This window comes from Pygoscelis adeliae, unplaced genomic scaffold (genome assembly GCF_000699105.1).
Source record: "Pygoscelis adeliae isolate BGI_AS28 unplaced genomic scaffold, ASM69910v1 Scaffold86, whole genome shotgun sequence".
NCBI classification, from domain to species: Eukaryota; Metazoa; Chordata; class Aves; order Sphenisciformes; family Spheniscidae; genus Pygoscelis; species Pygoscelis adeliae.
Genome location: NW_008824930.1, coordinates 2,710,935 through 2,724,750, shown reverse-complemented (window position 1 = coordinate 2,724,750; position 13,816 = coordinate 2,710,935).

Below are 13,816 nucleotides of genomic sequence, written 5' to 3'. Positions count from 1 at the left end.
CGAAATCTTTTTGATGTTTGTGGGCTTTAAATTTAGGCCTGAGTTAAGCTCATGCACAGGCATTTATCTCATATGAGGCAGCCAGGCTTCAAGTGAAGAATGTGTAAAGCTGCAAAACTATCTAGCAGAGGGTCCGTGCTTGCCTCTTCATGTTCCTCCAGACATGTAGTTGCGATACCAGGGAACGTGCTGCCCAGCTATTTGTACTCCTCTTTTCACATCCCACCGTGTCAGGGCCAGCTCCGGGTCGGTCTGGTTCAGATACTTTTTCTCTAGGAGCAGGCATATCGCAGTGCTGGCGAGACGTGGCTGAGACTGCTCTGCCACTGCTGGTGACCTGTGGCTCCCTATCGTCCTCACTCCAGTGGCTTGTTTTGAACTCCTGCTCAGCACGATGCTGAGGAGAAGGAGGGAAATTTTTCTCCCTGCATATTGGTGTCTGATGGCAGGTGGTAAATGCCTGCTCTCCTCACTGGTGGTTTCTTTTCAAGACGTTGCAAACGAAGGTCAGGGTGATTATTCTCTCACTAAGTCTTAAAGCCAATTTCTGGATCACAGACGAGAATAACATTGCCTGCATTCCTCACATGCCTGTTCATCCTGCCATAGAGGTCTCATTGCTGTAGCTGACCAGTGATGTTTTCTTACCTGCAAGGTCAGAGATAAAGATGTTGGAGTGCTGAGAGAATCTAATCTCAGCAAAGCCCCTTTTGGATCAGAGAGTACTTCTGCTCTTTGGTGTATTCTTTCAAAGGCAATCCTTTGAGGAAACCTGGGAGAAGCATGTCAAGCTCAGTCATTTTACATGGGCATGAACGCATTGTGCGGAGCGGTCCAGGTGTTGTGAAGTACGTGTTCAGTGTAGCCTTCAGACAGAAGTGTGTCCGTTGTGAACCTGTGCATCACTTGAGGGACTTTGGAGATGTTTATAACCATTCTTAACATTACAAATATTTTTAAATGCTATCTATAATTTGGCTTCAGACATTTTCAGGTCATAACTAAACTACTAGGCTTGTTCCAAATGAGGGATGGATGGCATGAATAGCACTGTGTGAGTCAGACCCATCACATGTTCTAAATTAAACTTGTGCTGAGCCAACGTTGATCTTGAGACTCCTTTTGAAAATCTCCCCACCTTACAGAAATTGCTCATAGCATTTCTACAGAGGTTGATAATGAAGAAAAAAATAAAGCAGAAGAGTGGCAGAGAGTAAGGAAGCAACAAGCCGACTGGTATAATGGAAAGAATCAAAACATGCAACTAGGAGAAAGTATTCTGAATAAGCAAGTTAGTGAAATAACAGCTTCAGTAGCAGATAGCTTTTGGCTTGCCTGGCACTCTTAAGAGTTCAGATTGCAAACCTCTGAGTTACAAAAGCAGGGTCGTCTCCTAACGAATATGAATGGGTGTTTCCCTACCTAGGTACTGCAGGCTGCCTGAAGTATTACGACAAAGGGCTCCTGTTCTCTGGGGAAAGAAAGAAGAATATGAAATATGTGAGGATGACATAAAGATGAGAAGACCGGAGATCTTGGAGGATTTATCTGATGACTTGTCTCCCAGTAGAGATGATACATGCCTCAAGTGAGATTTCACGTGGGATACTTTGCATAGTTCTGGCCACACATACTTAAGGCAGGTCAATTCAAGCTTGTTCAAAAGATTAGGCAAAAGAAACCCCAGCTATTAGTTTCTCCATTTTTCATCCTATCTGAGGAGAAACTGGAAGACCTTGATGTCTGTATCCCACTAAAGATGGGTAGAGCATGAATAAGTTTGCTGTCTGTATGTAGATAAAGGAAGATGTTAGCCTACCTGCAAACAGGAGCTAACTGGGTGGCAACATCTGACTGTAAACAGACTGTGAGTACCTTTAAGCTGGAAATGAAGAAGGCTCCAGGCTACCAGACGAATGAGGTTCTGGAAAGAGCAGGGGCAGGAAAGCTGAACTTTGAAGATTGAGTTAATGAAAGTCATGCTATTGCATGTGTGCCTGGAGCACAGCAAAGGACCGAAGCCTGCACCCTTGGAAGTTGTTTCCATTACCTGTGTGGTGGGAGGAAAGAGAGAAAGCAGAACTTGGTACAGACAACAGATACATATATCCAGTATATGATCCATATATGTGCAAAAACGAATGGGAGTCCCTGAGCGGAGCTGCAAGAAAGCAGATACTCTGGCTTCAGCTTATTCTGTCCAGTGATTACCTAAGGGAACCTGCTATTGCTGTTTAAGCCCTAGTTTTGAATGCTTTTCGCTTCTCATAGCAGATTTTTTAATCTCTCTGAATATGCAGTAGTTCTAAAATACTGTTTTTTTAATGTCTCCTTTTTTTTTTTTTTAAATCCTTGCTTACTTGAGACCTCCACAAACCCGCTAGCTGTTCTCACAGAGGAACAGCAGTTCATTGGGATGCACGATCCCCGGAAACACGAGGTGTCCCCTCGGCCGGGGCCGCGGAGGCAGGGCGGCTGCTTCTGCGGGGCTGACATTGCTGCTGCTGCTGCTGGCACCAGCGAACAAACGAAGCTCTGTTCATTTTCTGCTCCAGCAGAATGAGCCGGGGGTGGGGGACGGGACAGGAGGAGGATGAGCTTGGGGATGGAGGTTGCTCAATCAAATGAAGAAAAATATAATGAGAGAAGACAATGTATATAGAGGTTCATAAAGAAGTGCTTTCAATGATAACACATTAAACAAAATTTGGAAGGATTTGGAAATCCCCTTTTATTGCTGTTCACAGGACAGCTTATCTGTTCGTTTTTTCTGTTTTGCATGCTAATGATAAATCAAAGCCGAGCGTCAGTGTTTGCTTTGTTGTTGCCATTGACCCTGATTTAGGACAGCCTCAAAACTTGAAATACCTTCCCATTTTCTCATTGCTTATGTCTTCTCCCAGCATTCCAAATAGCAGGCTGGCATTGTGATTTGAAAACCCTTTTAAACGTCGCTGCTGTCGTGTATTCTTAGTAAAAAACAAGAGTGCCAAAAGTACACCAGAGAGGGAAGCACCCAGAGTGCGCTGAGAGCACCAGGAAAGAAATGCTTAACTCCCATCGGCCACGTTGAAAGTCTCAGTCTGTATATGTCAATCCATTTGAATTAGGCTGCTTTGGTCCTTCTGAAAGCAAAGCAAGCATTACTACAGTAATGAGATATTAAAAGAAAAAGTCCATCACAAGTTTTATAAGATGTGGTGGCATTTTAGAAGTGCGGGCATTAAATTTGTTGGCCTCTGCATAAATGCAGCGACTAGAAGCCATACCGGTGTTGCTCTAGTTAATTAAAAATGTGATTTTAAAATGTTTTCATGATGTGACTAGAACAATGCATCCTGTAAGGAGAGCAAATGCTGAAATATGAGAGGCTTACTTCTGCATCTGAGAGATTAAGCATTTTCATCTGGCTGAGTTGAAGTTGAGAGAAAAGGGAGTTTTATTTGACTTGGAGGCTTCTGTATGCTCTTTAGTTACACCACATACGTGTGAGTGTCTGAGCGCTGATTGAGCATGGTCTAATTACTCTGCTGACAGCAGATGGAAGCAAACAGCCAGACTGTCAGGTGTGTCATACCCGCTTTGACCTGCGGCCATCATCTGGCCCTACTCCTTATTCAGCTGTGCTGAGGGGGAACGGCCAGCGAGAGGGAGAGGCAAAAGGTTTGTCTCGCTCTGCCCACTGCCGTATGTGCAGAGAGGTGAATCCTCCTGCCACCCTTCCTCTCAAGGACTTTTTTGCAATCCCGTGCTTTTATTGCTGTGAAGGGACATTTGTATGGTGGGACTGGCCACAGACCCTGGCCTGTGTGCAAGGGGGCTGGGTGTGCGTAGCAAGGAGAGGATTCCTGTCCCCTGAATGCATTGGGATTAATTACTGTTGGCACTTAAAGGATTTTTGCAAAGTAGTCGTTGTTGTCTCCAGCCATTCCCATCCCTGGGTGCCTCAGGAGCAAGCAGGATTTCCCATAGTGCACTCGATTGTGCAGACTGTCTCCCACGGGCAGAAGTACCTGCATCCAGCTGCATTCAGCTTGTGTCCTCATGAGACATGAAGGCTGTTGACCTTTATATTTTTTTTAATCAGGGCAGAGTTCATTCTTCCACAAATAAAGTGTCAGGTCTGTTTACTTTATACTTGCATCCTAGACTCGGAAGGGTTGAAATCTTTCTGCAGCGTAGCTATTCCCTCTTCATCTCATGATTGCTCTTCATTGCTAAACTAATGCATAGGGAAATGGGTGCAGATTTGGCATTTCCCTGAATACGTTCCCTCCTCGAAGAGTCATTATGCTCCCTATAGCCATATGTAAGTAGCAATGTCCTTAGAAAGTGGAAAACTGATCTTTTTTCTTCCCCGGTCTTTTTAAAAGACTGATCTCTTTCATTCACTGTTGGTAGTGAATTAGAAATTTGCTGTATCACTGTTAACTAAGTAGAATAAAGACAGTCTGGAAATAGAAATTGCTGCAGCCTGTGCAGAGAGATGTCAGCTGTTGCTCACTATCATTATGAAACTGTGAAGTCATCAGAAATAATCCTCACTGGGAACGTGAATATCGGGCACAACGGTGGGCTTCCAAACTGAAAACAGAGAGACAGAAGTCTGAGAAAAAGAAAGAAGAGGAATATCACATGACATAAAAGTGGCTTCAGTTCTTTTTGGCTCACGGGAAGTTTTTGGCTGTCTGTAATATCTGATACCCACAGAAAAGATACCTGAAGATCCATGACCAATAAGTGCACTCCTAATCCAAGACGGTCTGTAGAGTTTCCATGTGCTTGGTGGGAACTTTCTGCGCGTTAACATTGAAGCCATGCAAAAACATGACCCTTGAAAGTGAACAGGAGGAGGAGATTTAGGAAAGGATAACTTATCTTGTTAGTGACACCAAAGAATAAGACACTGAGGAGAAACCCAATAGCATCAGCGGTAAAGGTCCCCTTACCACTGTCAAGGATGAAAAGGAAAGCCTTTAAGAAAAAGAGGCAATAAATTTGCTTTCCAGCTCCTTTATCACCCATTACATAAAAAGCCTGAGGGAACGAGATCTTACAATTGGAAAGAGTCTTAATGGCCCAGAACTCAGCCCAGATCTTGGAACAAAAGCTATAGTCATCACATTGCTTTGCTTTCCAGACAAAGAACTTATTATGTCAAAAGCAGAGTAAAACTCAAGAGCCTGGGATATGCCAATAAGCAAATCTCCCTTTACTCGGACAACAAAAGAAAAGATCAGGAGAGAGGAACAAATGCAGGGCTTCCAACAGCAGTCTGTTAACCCGTCAGACCAATGTGGATTTAAGATGAAGGTCCACCGGTTTTTCACCTACAGGGAATGAAACCGCCTGTGCCCTTGCAGTTTTTCTTGTAACATCAAAGCTGGTGGCTCCAACGATTCCACAGCTTCTGTCAGAAGTTAGTGCTGTTGTAAAAGTGAGGCGTATGTGCTTCTTTGTATAGCATGATTCAGCTTCTTTTGCTTCCAATAATGTAGAGCTGAAATCACTGCTGAGTACTTATTGCGTGTTAGTGGTGTTTCAGAAGAGAAAGAGAGGAAAGAATAGAGAAGCTAGTAGTTGAAACACTTGTTATTTTAGTACTGCCTCAAAAATACCTTTGTTTTGTAGTAACTTTATCACCAGGACTTGTTTGCCATAGACCGAGAAGTCAGCAATGAAAGAGAAGGTAGCTGGCACTCATCATTGACAGAAGAAGAGACAGCAGCAGTGTGTGAAAAGGCATCTTTACTTATGAACTATTACCAGGTAATCCTGATGAGGCTGCAGGATGTCAATTGTAGAAAGCAGTAGCCAAATCTCACAGATGTTAATGAAACTAACAAAGTGAGGCAAAGGATGTTCTTTCCTTTCACCGCTCCAATAGCCTGATCTTTATTTGTAACTGAAGGGTACTTCTGTGAAGAAATCATTATTATTGTTATGGTAAGATGCAGAGCTCCCGGAAGAGATGAGGAAGCCACTGCATCTGCCTTCACTGGGTACCAACACTGAGGCGTGTTGTCTGCGATGGCTCCATTGGAAGTCATTTTTGCCCACTGGCGGAGCTGGACGGCAGCTGCTGGGAGGAACAAGCTCAGACCTGAACAAGCAAAAAGCTGATTCTCACTCTTTTCTTGAGCTGATTCTCAAGAAGTGTGAGATGTTTTCTGGGAATAAAGCTCAGATAAAGCTGATCCTTCATAACGTTAATTCCGTGAAAATGGAATTTAACGCAGTGATTCAGGCAAGCGCGTAGTTTCTGTTTGAAGCTCTAAATTGAGAACTACTGTACGTGAATAGTTTTATTTTCCACAATTTTCTATACGGATAAATGTTTATATTACTTACAGAAGAGCAACAAAATGGACAGCTGACTATACCCATTCTTAACACAATTAAATGAAGGAGGAAGGCTAGTTAGGGCCATGGAACAGGCTGCTCTGAAGATACAGCCAATACATTCCACTCCTCTTCTTCTTTGAACCAAAGAACCAACATTGCAATATTCTATTGTCTCAATTATATTTATAAAACTAATAGCAGGAACAGCAAACAGCATTAGTCTAGCCAAATTCACTAACAGGTAGTGAACAAACCTCAGACAGCTCAAAATCAGTAAGGCTGTAAAACAGTTATGGAGAGCAGACAGCATCAGTTGCAATGTTATGTTTCAGAAAAAAAGATTAAAGAAAAATGTTGCAGATGATGAGATGATACAGCCCTGCACAAATGTACAGTCCTGCTCCAAAAAAGAATAAAAAGTCCTCACAATGAAATTCAAGTGATTTACTTGATTCATCTACATTTAGGAAGTCTGTGTTTCAATCTTTTCCTTTTACTGTAGTGAGAATGCAGACTTACAGATACTAAAGCAAAGCTTAACATAAAAATTAAGTGTGCTTGTGCAGAGGAATGGATTTTTTTATTATGGTATCTTGCCTCACTTACTGTGTCTGTGTCAAGAGAATTTAGACTCTGAAGACAGGACAGTTTCTATGTTTAAGTAAGCATTGCTATAGTTCAGTTACAGTATTCTGTATTTTAACACCATGTTTCATTCTAGATCACCTAGACTGTAGTTTCTTAGTATCTGAACACGTGGCATCTTCTGTTTAAAAAGAACCACAGAAAGTACTAATTGTTTTCTTCTAACGTTCTTTCTGGTTCGTGTGACACTGCAACTGTAATCCCTTATTTGCTGTTACAGCGGTAGGCAAAAAAAAATTGTTTCCACCAGAAACCTGAATACCCACCTTTTCCATGGAGCTCGTTGCTTCTAAAGTTTGCACTTTGCCTGCTAGCAAACATCTGCCTCCAATTTCTGTGCAGATGCTCTTGATCACATGTATCTGAGTCACGCTTCTTCTGGAAACATATGTAATGAACTCTCTAAATACCGAGCTGACCTGATGTTATGCTGAACGGCCACCTATTCACTGCTTCCTTTACTGGGGTATCACTGATCTCGGTGCTGCTGCTCTAGTCTCAGCTTAGGTGTCAGCACTGGGGTAATTTACAGCCCTGCAGTCAGTATCATTTAGAATGAAAAATGAATAAAATGCACGTTTCAGAGAACCTCACAATTCTAAGGAAATTACCTCTCTTCCACAAAACACACCTCCCCGCCCAGATCTCAGGACTTCTTACTCAGACGGCACCTAAGTTTCTTTCCTTCCCTTCCCCAGCCGTCACCGGGAACCACTGAGGGATGCTTACGCTGCTGACACTCTTGCTCTCACCTGGGTCCCAAAGCTATCTCTGGCATCTTCAGCGTAAGCGTGCAGCAAACCAAGCCAGAACTTAGGTCATCTGTGAACTGGGGAGCAGTGACAAACAGAAGAGAACTTAGTGGCAGCACAGTCCCCTGCAGCTACTTCCGTGTAGAAAGGAGCTCATTAGTCTTAAAACTGATTTCTGCTTAAATAATTGGTTCAATTGTTAGGTCATCAGCTGAGGAATTAGAAGTTAGGGACAGGAGTACTGTAAACAAATAAAATGATAATTATAATTCACTGCTGAACATTTGTCACAATTAAGAACTGTGCTTTCAGATTTTTCTTTGCTGTTAATGACTGTCACCATTTCACCTGCTCTGATACATGGAGTTGTGTGATACAAGTCACTTGCTACTTTGCTCAATTTCTTCCTCCCTGTTCAATGAATACTTACCTGATCTAAAAATAAATGCGAGTTAGTATGTAAATACTGTCCTTGGGCTGCAGGCCGTTAGGTAGAAGCAAATTCAGCCAATCATTGTCTATGTGTGATAAAATGAAATCTGTGCATTGATTTTTTCCTGCTTTGAACTTCAGGCCATTTTGTATTTCTGGCTGGTGCTAGTAGAATGAGGCTGTGTCTGACAACAGGAGTGGACTTTAAAAGGCAGAATATAAATAAGATACTTGGAGTGTGCCCAAGGAGGTGAGTCTTGCTTCCTCCGTTTTCCCCTTAAGTTTCACTTCATGGTTTGTGACAGCCAGTCTCCTGCTCTTCACTGAAAGAGTGAGAAGTGCCCTTTGCCAAAATTCAAGTCGGTGTTTTTGAACTGAAGAAACAAAACGGATTGAGAAAATGTGCCACCTTGAAAACAGATCTCCTGCTGTGGACACTACAGTTCAGTAGCAGGCACTTGGTCCTGACCATCCTGTGGTGGGCAGGGGTCGTGGAGCCTCCTGCGGAGCCTGGGAGCTGTGCATCCGAGGCTGCGGAAATCACTACATATCTGGCATACCAAACCTGGTACAATGAGGTAGCTCTGAAGCTACCTCATCCAGCACCTGGTGATACTGTTGAGGGGCTCATTCAGACTAAAGGGAAAACTCATAAAGTAGTATGTGAAGTTAAAATGCCTCCCTTCCCCCTTTCCTCACGACACCAAAAAGAAAAATCGGCGTTTGCATTGCTGAGGCTGACTGCGGCAGATGAGCGTGGTGTTGCACCATTGCTGTTTCTGTGCTTTCCTCATGGCGAGCATGAGTGCTGGCCGCTGCGGAGTGGAGAAAGGATCTCTCGCTTGTGGCTGTTTGGGGACAGTGCAACTTGTGAGCTGTGTTTCGGAGGTTACGAACTCTGTATAAGCACCTTTATCGTACAGCAAGCTCCATTTTGTTTGTAAGCCCAGTCTCTCCTTCTGCTATCTTAATTACCTCCACAGTCCACATTTGGATGCAGTTGCAAGCAGTGATGTCGCAAGGGTGTCCATAGAAGGTCACTAAACCTCGTAGACCCTTGGTTATCAGGAAGAACTTATCATGCCAGCCATTTTCAAGAGAAGAAGAGATGCAGAAGGCAAAGCTCTGTCAGTGAAGGTCCCTGAATACTTTAAAGGCCCCCAAGTTCCCTAGCAAACAACGATCAAAAGGAAAAATTTCCAAAGCTGGGAAATGCAAACAGCAATTTTTGTTTTGTCTAATTCTGTTTATTTCTTGTGCAGCTGTAACAGAAACTTTTGCAAAATCTCTGTGCTATATCTCAGCCATATCTGTTCCTGCGCTTACAAACCACGAACTGGCCAATGCATAGAAAATGGAAAGTCTAGTGCTTCAACAAATGAGGATGGTTGTGCATATGTGTGTATGTAAAGGCAGGCATGTGGAGTTGGATGGGGATAGGAATAGCTCTGACTGGACACTTGGACCATGAAGTTCTACTTTCTTATATGTTAACAGACTGAATTTGTGTGAAAGAAATATGTCTCGGGGCTACTGGGTAGGGGGAAAAAGGTTCACCTCTAGAGCTACCCCAGGCCAAGGGAAAATAAAGATATACAGGTCCACATCCAAACTCAGTTTTCTGGCGAGCATAAAACTCTGGAAACGTTGTAAGTCTGTATCATCTATCTAATAAAAACTTCTGATACGCTGGAGTTGACTGGACACACAGGAGCTCTGGGGTAACAGCAAGCAGATCCAAATTTGAAAGCCTGTTTGTTCATTTGTTCTCTCTTTCACATGCTGATGTTATCAGTGATGGCTGATACTTCAGAGTCAGATTTTGGGTTAGTATTTGTTAATATGTAAACCTACATGTTCAAATAACAAGTCATTCTCAACAGTTAACAAACTAATTATTAGCATGGCATGACTTATGCAGTGTTAACATCGCTTAAGGATGATCTTCTCTACTCCCTCTTGTGAAATTTTATTTCAGGATATAGAGACGTTATCTACAGTATTTCTTCCATTTTACCTTAATTCCTATTCCATCTTGGCTTAAGCTGATTTTCGTAAGACTGTGGTTTGTCTTTGTCTCTTTGGACAACCTACAGCTGAATTAGTGTCTGTCAGGCAAGGTTATGCAATTTTATGTATTGTCTTAGGGCTCTGAAAACTCAGTCATTCAGCATAAATGTAAGAGTTTCAGCTCCAAGAATCTGGAAGCTTTCTCATTTGTGAGGTGTTTTGATTCCTGCCTCAAAGGCACCAGCAGATTTGATACCATTGGGCATCTCCATTCAAGTGAGGAAAAACACTTGCAATTGTAGAAATGTAATAATATTCAGCTAGAACCTCCTAATATTGCCAAGAAAGTCTAATCCGATAAATTATGTGACATTTCTTCCTTTAAGTCCCAAGTTTCAAGTCCATCCTGCCCCATGTCTCCTTCTGGAGTGTTTTTTCCTGCTTTTCTCACGGACAGTTTCCTGTGGCCTCACCTATTTCTTGACAATTTGGTCTCTCCCTTCAGAAGAACTTGTGTATTTTCCATTTACAAGCAGGAGAAAGCTCTCTCTTCCATTCTACCCCTTTACTTCCTACTTCCCAGTAGCTAAATTTGTAGACCTTGTTATCATATGCCACATCTCCATCTAAAGCTCTGAGGAAGACAGGAAAAGTGGTAAAGGAAGAATATGGTCCTTGCCTTGCTTCAGTTCTGTGGTGAGCCAGACATTATTATTCTTTTTAGAGGACACCAAGTTCTCATTATTGATACTTTAAGGGAAATGTGCGTAGAAGTGGTTCTGTGACTAGCACACTTGGAACTGTGCGCTGGGATAAAAGTGGCTTCCTAGTCCTACCAAACATTTTGTACCTCTTCAGTGATTTGAATGAACAGTGGATTAGGCAAATATGTTGAGTTGCAACAAGGGAAGGACAAAGATCTTTTGCTTGTGTGATTGCCAAACTGATTGTGAGTGACAGCACAAGTTGAGTTAAACATAGAGATTTCATAATTTGTAAGCATGGATGTTTTACAGTTAACTTTTTCACTTCCATAGTAGTTTGGAAAGGCGTGGGAATGGCGTCACTCGGTGTTACTGCTTTTTGTGTGGAGGAAAAGAGGGAAGCAAGGTTCATAATTTCACAATGCAGGAATAAGCATTCTCTGCAGTCTTAATGCTCATTTTTTGTTGTCATTTAGAAAACACCTATGGAGCCAATTTTCTCTCTTTTACCCCATCTAATAACAAACCCACTGTTGATTTCAGCAACAGCCATGAATTGAAAATGATACCATAAATACTTTTAAAAGGAGAATCAAAGTCCACAACTTTCTCCACACACTGCAATAACCATAAACTTCACAAATTATTTAGATTTGCCATATGTTAATTTAAAAATAGAAAGCCAAAATGCACCACGTGCTTGAGCAGTGTCTTACAAGTAGTCTGCAAGTAATACCGTCATGGTCAGTGTCAGTCTGGTCCTGGCACATGATACATATGAGCAGATGCTTGTAGTGCTCCACTGACTTCAAAGCAGCTTTGTGCATGCCTCAGGAGATTATTTCATGGTCAGGCTTGAAGACACTCGGTACCGATCAAGTGTGGTTGAATGTGGCTCAGAAGTAGAACAGCAAAAGGCACCGAGTGTGGTTTACAGATCCAGTCTCAGGTGAGTGCCTTCTTGTGTCACAGCCCGGGATGCCAAAACGATACTTTGTCCAACATGATCTGGAGCGAGTTTTACTAACGTCATCTTTCCTTTTTCCATGCAGCCTTTCCCACGGTACTTCCTACTCACCTCTGCTTCTGTTCACCTTCCTTCAGCACCTTCACCCACCTTTCTCCCACTTTCCTGATGGCCTTTGGGTATCAACTGTTTGACAAGCTGCTGGCCTGCCAGTGCTCTGAACTGCTCGTTTGCAAGACCTGATTTGTCTAATGTCTTCAGTTCATGAATAATCTCTTGAATTCGCTATTGACATCCATTTCATTTCAGTGAAATTAATTTCAACATCTACAGTGACTACTCCCTGGCAAAGCTTAAAGCCTTTGCTTTCCTCTTTTTCTTTCCTTTAGTCTGTATCGCAGTTCACCGCTCTTTACTGCATGCCCTGTCCCTTGTTAGTCGCCTTCCCAACTTTGGTTTATTCATTTTCTGTTTTATCGTAACCATCTGTTATCTCGGACTCCTCTTTTAACATTTTCCTTTGTAATCGTACCTGTTTTCATAGGCTTTCTTATTGGTACTGCCTGATGACTGTGCGTCTGACCTCTCAGCCTGCTACACAAGAAACCCAGCATCTGCTCATTCAAATCTATGCCGATGCTGTATTTATTACCCCCCCTCCAAACCACAAATTCTTTCCTCGAAACAAATATTGTCAAAGGAGAAATGAGACTGAGTAGGACAGTCGGTAGGAAAAACACATCCAAATGAACATATGTTATTTTGCAGTGTGTCCCGTATATCATTCAAATACTTCTTGGCATATGCAAAAACTGCCCAGGACACATGGCTCTGCTACCTTGTCTTCTGTCCAGCTGACTGCCTCTCTGCCCCCGCTGGCTGTTCTCCTTCCCCTAGCGACAGTATTTGTGTTGACATTGCAGTGGCAGTGCCTGGTAACAGGATCCCATATTTACATGTACAGCAGCACATGGCTCTTGCCCTGGCCCCGCTCTAGGAGTAGGGTCTCTTGCTCCATACGCTGAACCTCTGCAATGACTTATATGATTGACAGAGAGAGTCAAAACCTTGTTGGAAACAGGGTAAGCCACAGTTGATTTGAATTTTGTTACGGTAATACTATTCCCAAGTTTCTTTTCGTCAGTAAAAAAATATTCACTCTACTAGTCTGGGTAGAATTCGTGGGGATAATCAGCAATTACAAGCAGATCACGATTACTAATTCACTGCAGCATTCCTGGAACATACTGTTTCCATTCCTGGATTGTTACATTGGCATTTAAATTATTAAAGCTGCATAATAACAAGTCATAAATTCCCCCTGGAGGACCTGAAACATTCTGACATTTCTATTAATGAAAATACTTCAAAAAGATTGTAAAAAAAAAAGTTTTAATGAAGTACCGTAGGAGCATGCAACCATGCTAATAGGTTAACTACATGTCCACTCAATTTAGGAAAAGATTAGCAAATTTAAAGTAAAGAGAGCTTGTTGGGATGCCTTTCAGAGCATTTTTCATTTCTTCATTCAGATATGTATGTATTTATGTAGGGTTCTCAAGCCAAATTCAGTCCTCTTGAGTTACTATTTTTAAGGAGTGCATTAGAATTGATTTAGTACAAATTCTTTACAGCATAGCTCTGCAATGTGTTTTTCCAGTCTTGGTCTTTCAGCCCCATACACATGACTCAGTTTGGACCAAAACCGATTACGGCATTCACGTTACGGTGTTTCGTCTCAGACAGCTTCCTTCCCTCCTCTGCGTAGGCTGGGTTGTTGTGCTTGGCCGCCTCTCGCACGGGCCGAGAGGTGCAGAGGGCCAGCGTCTCCCCCCAGTTTCGTGCCGGTGGTGCCGGGGGAGGCAGCTCCCTGTAGCCCGCAGCCTGACGGGGCGTGAGCACCGTGCATGCTGCTTATTATTTTTTCCACCTGAATTTAGGTTTATTGTGATCATTTTCCT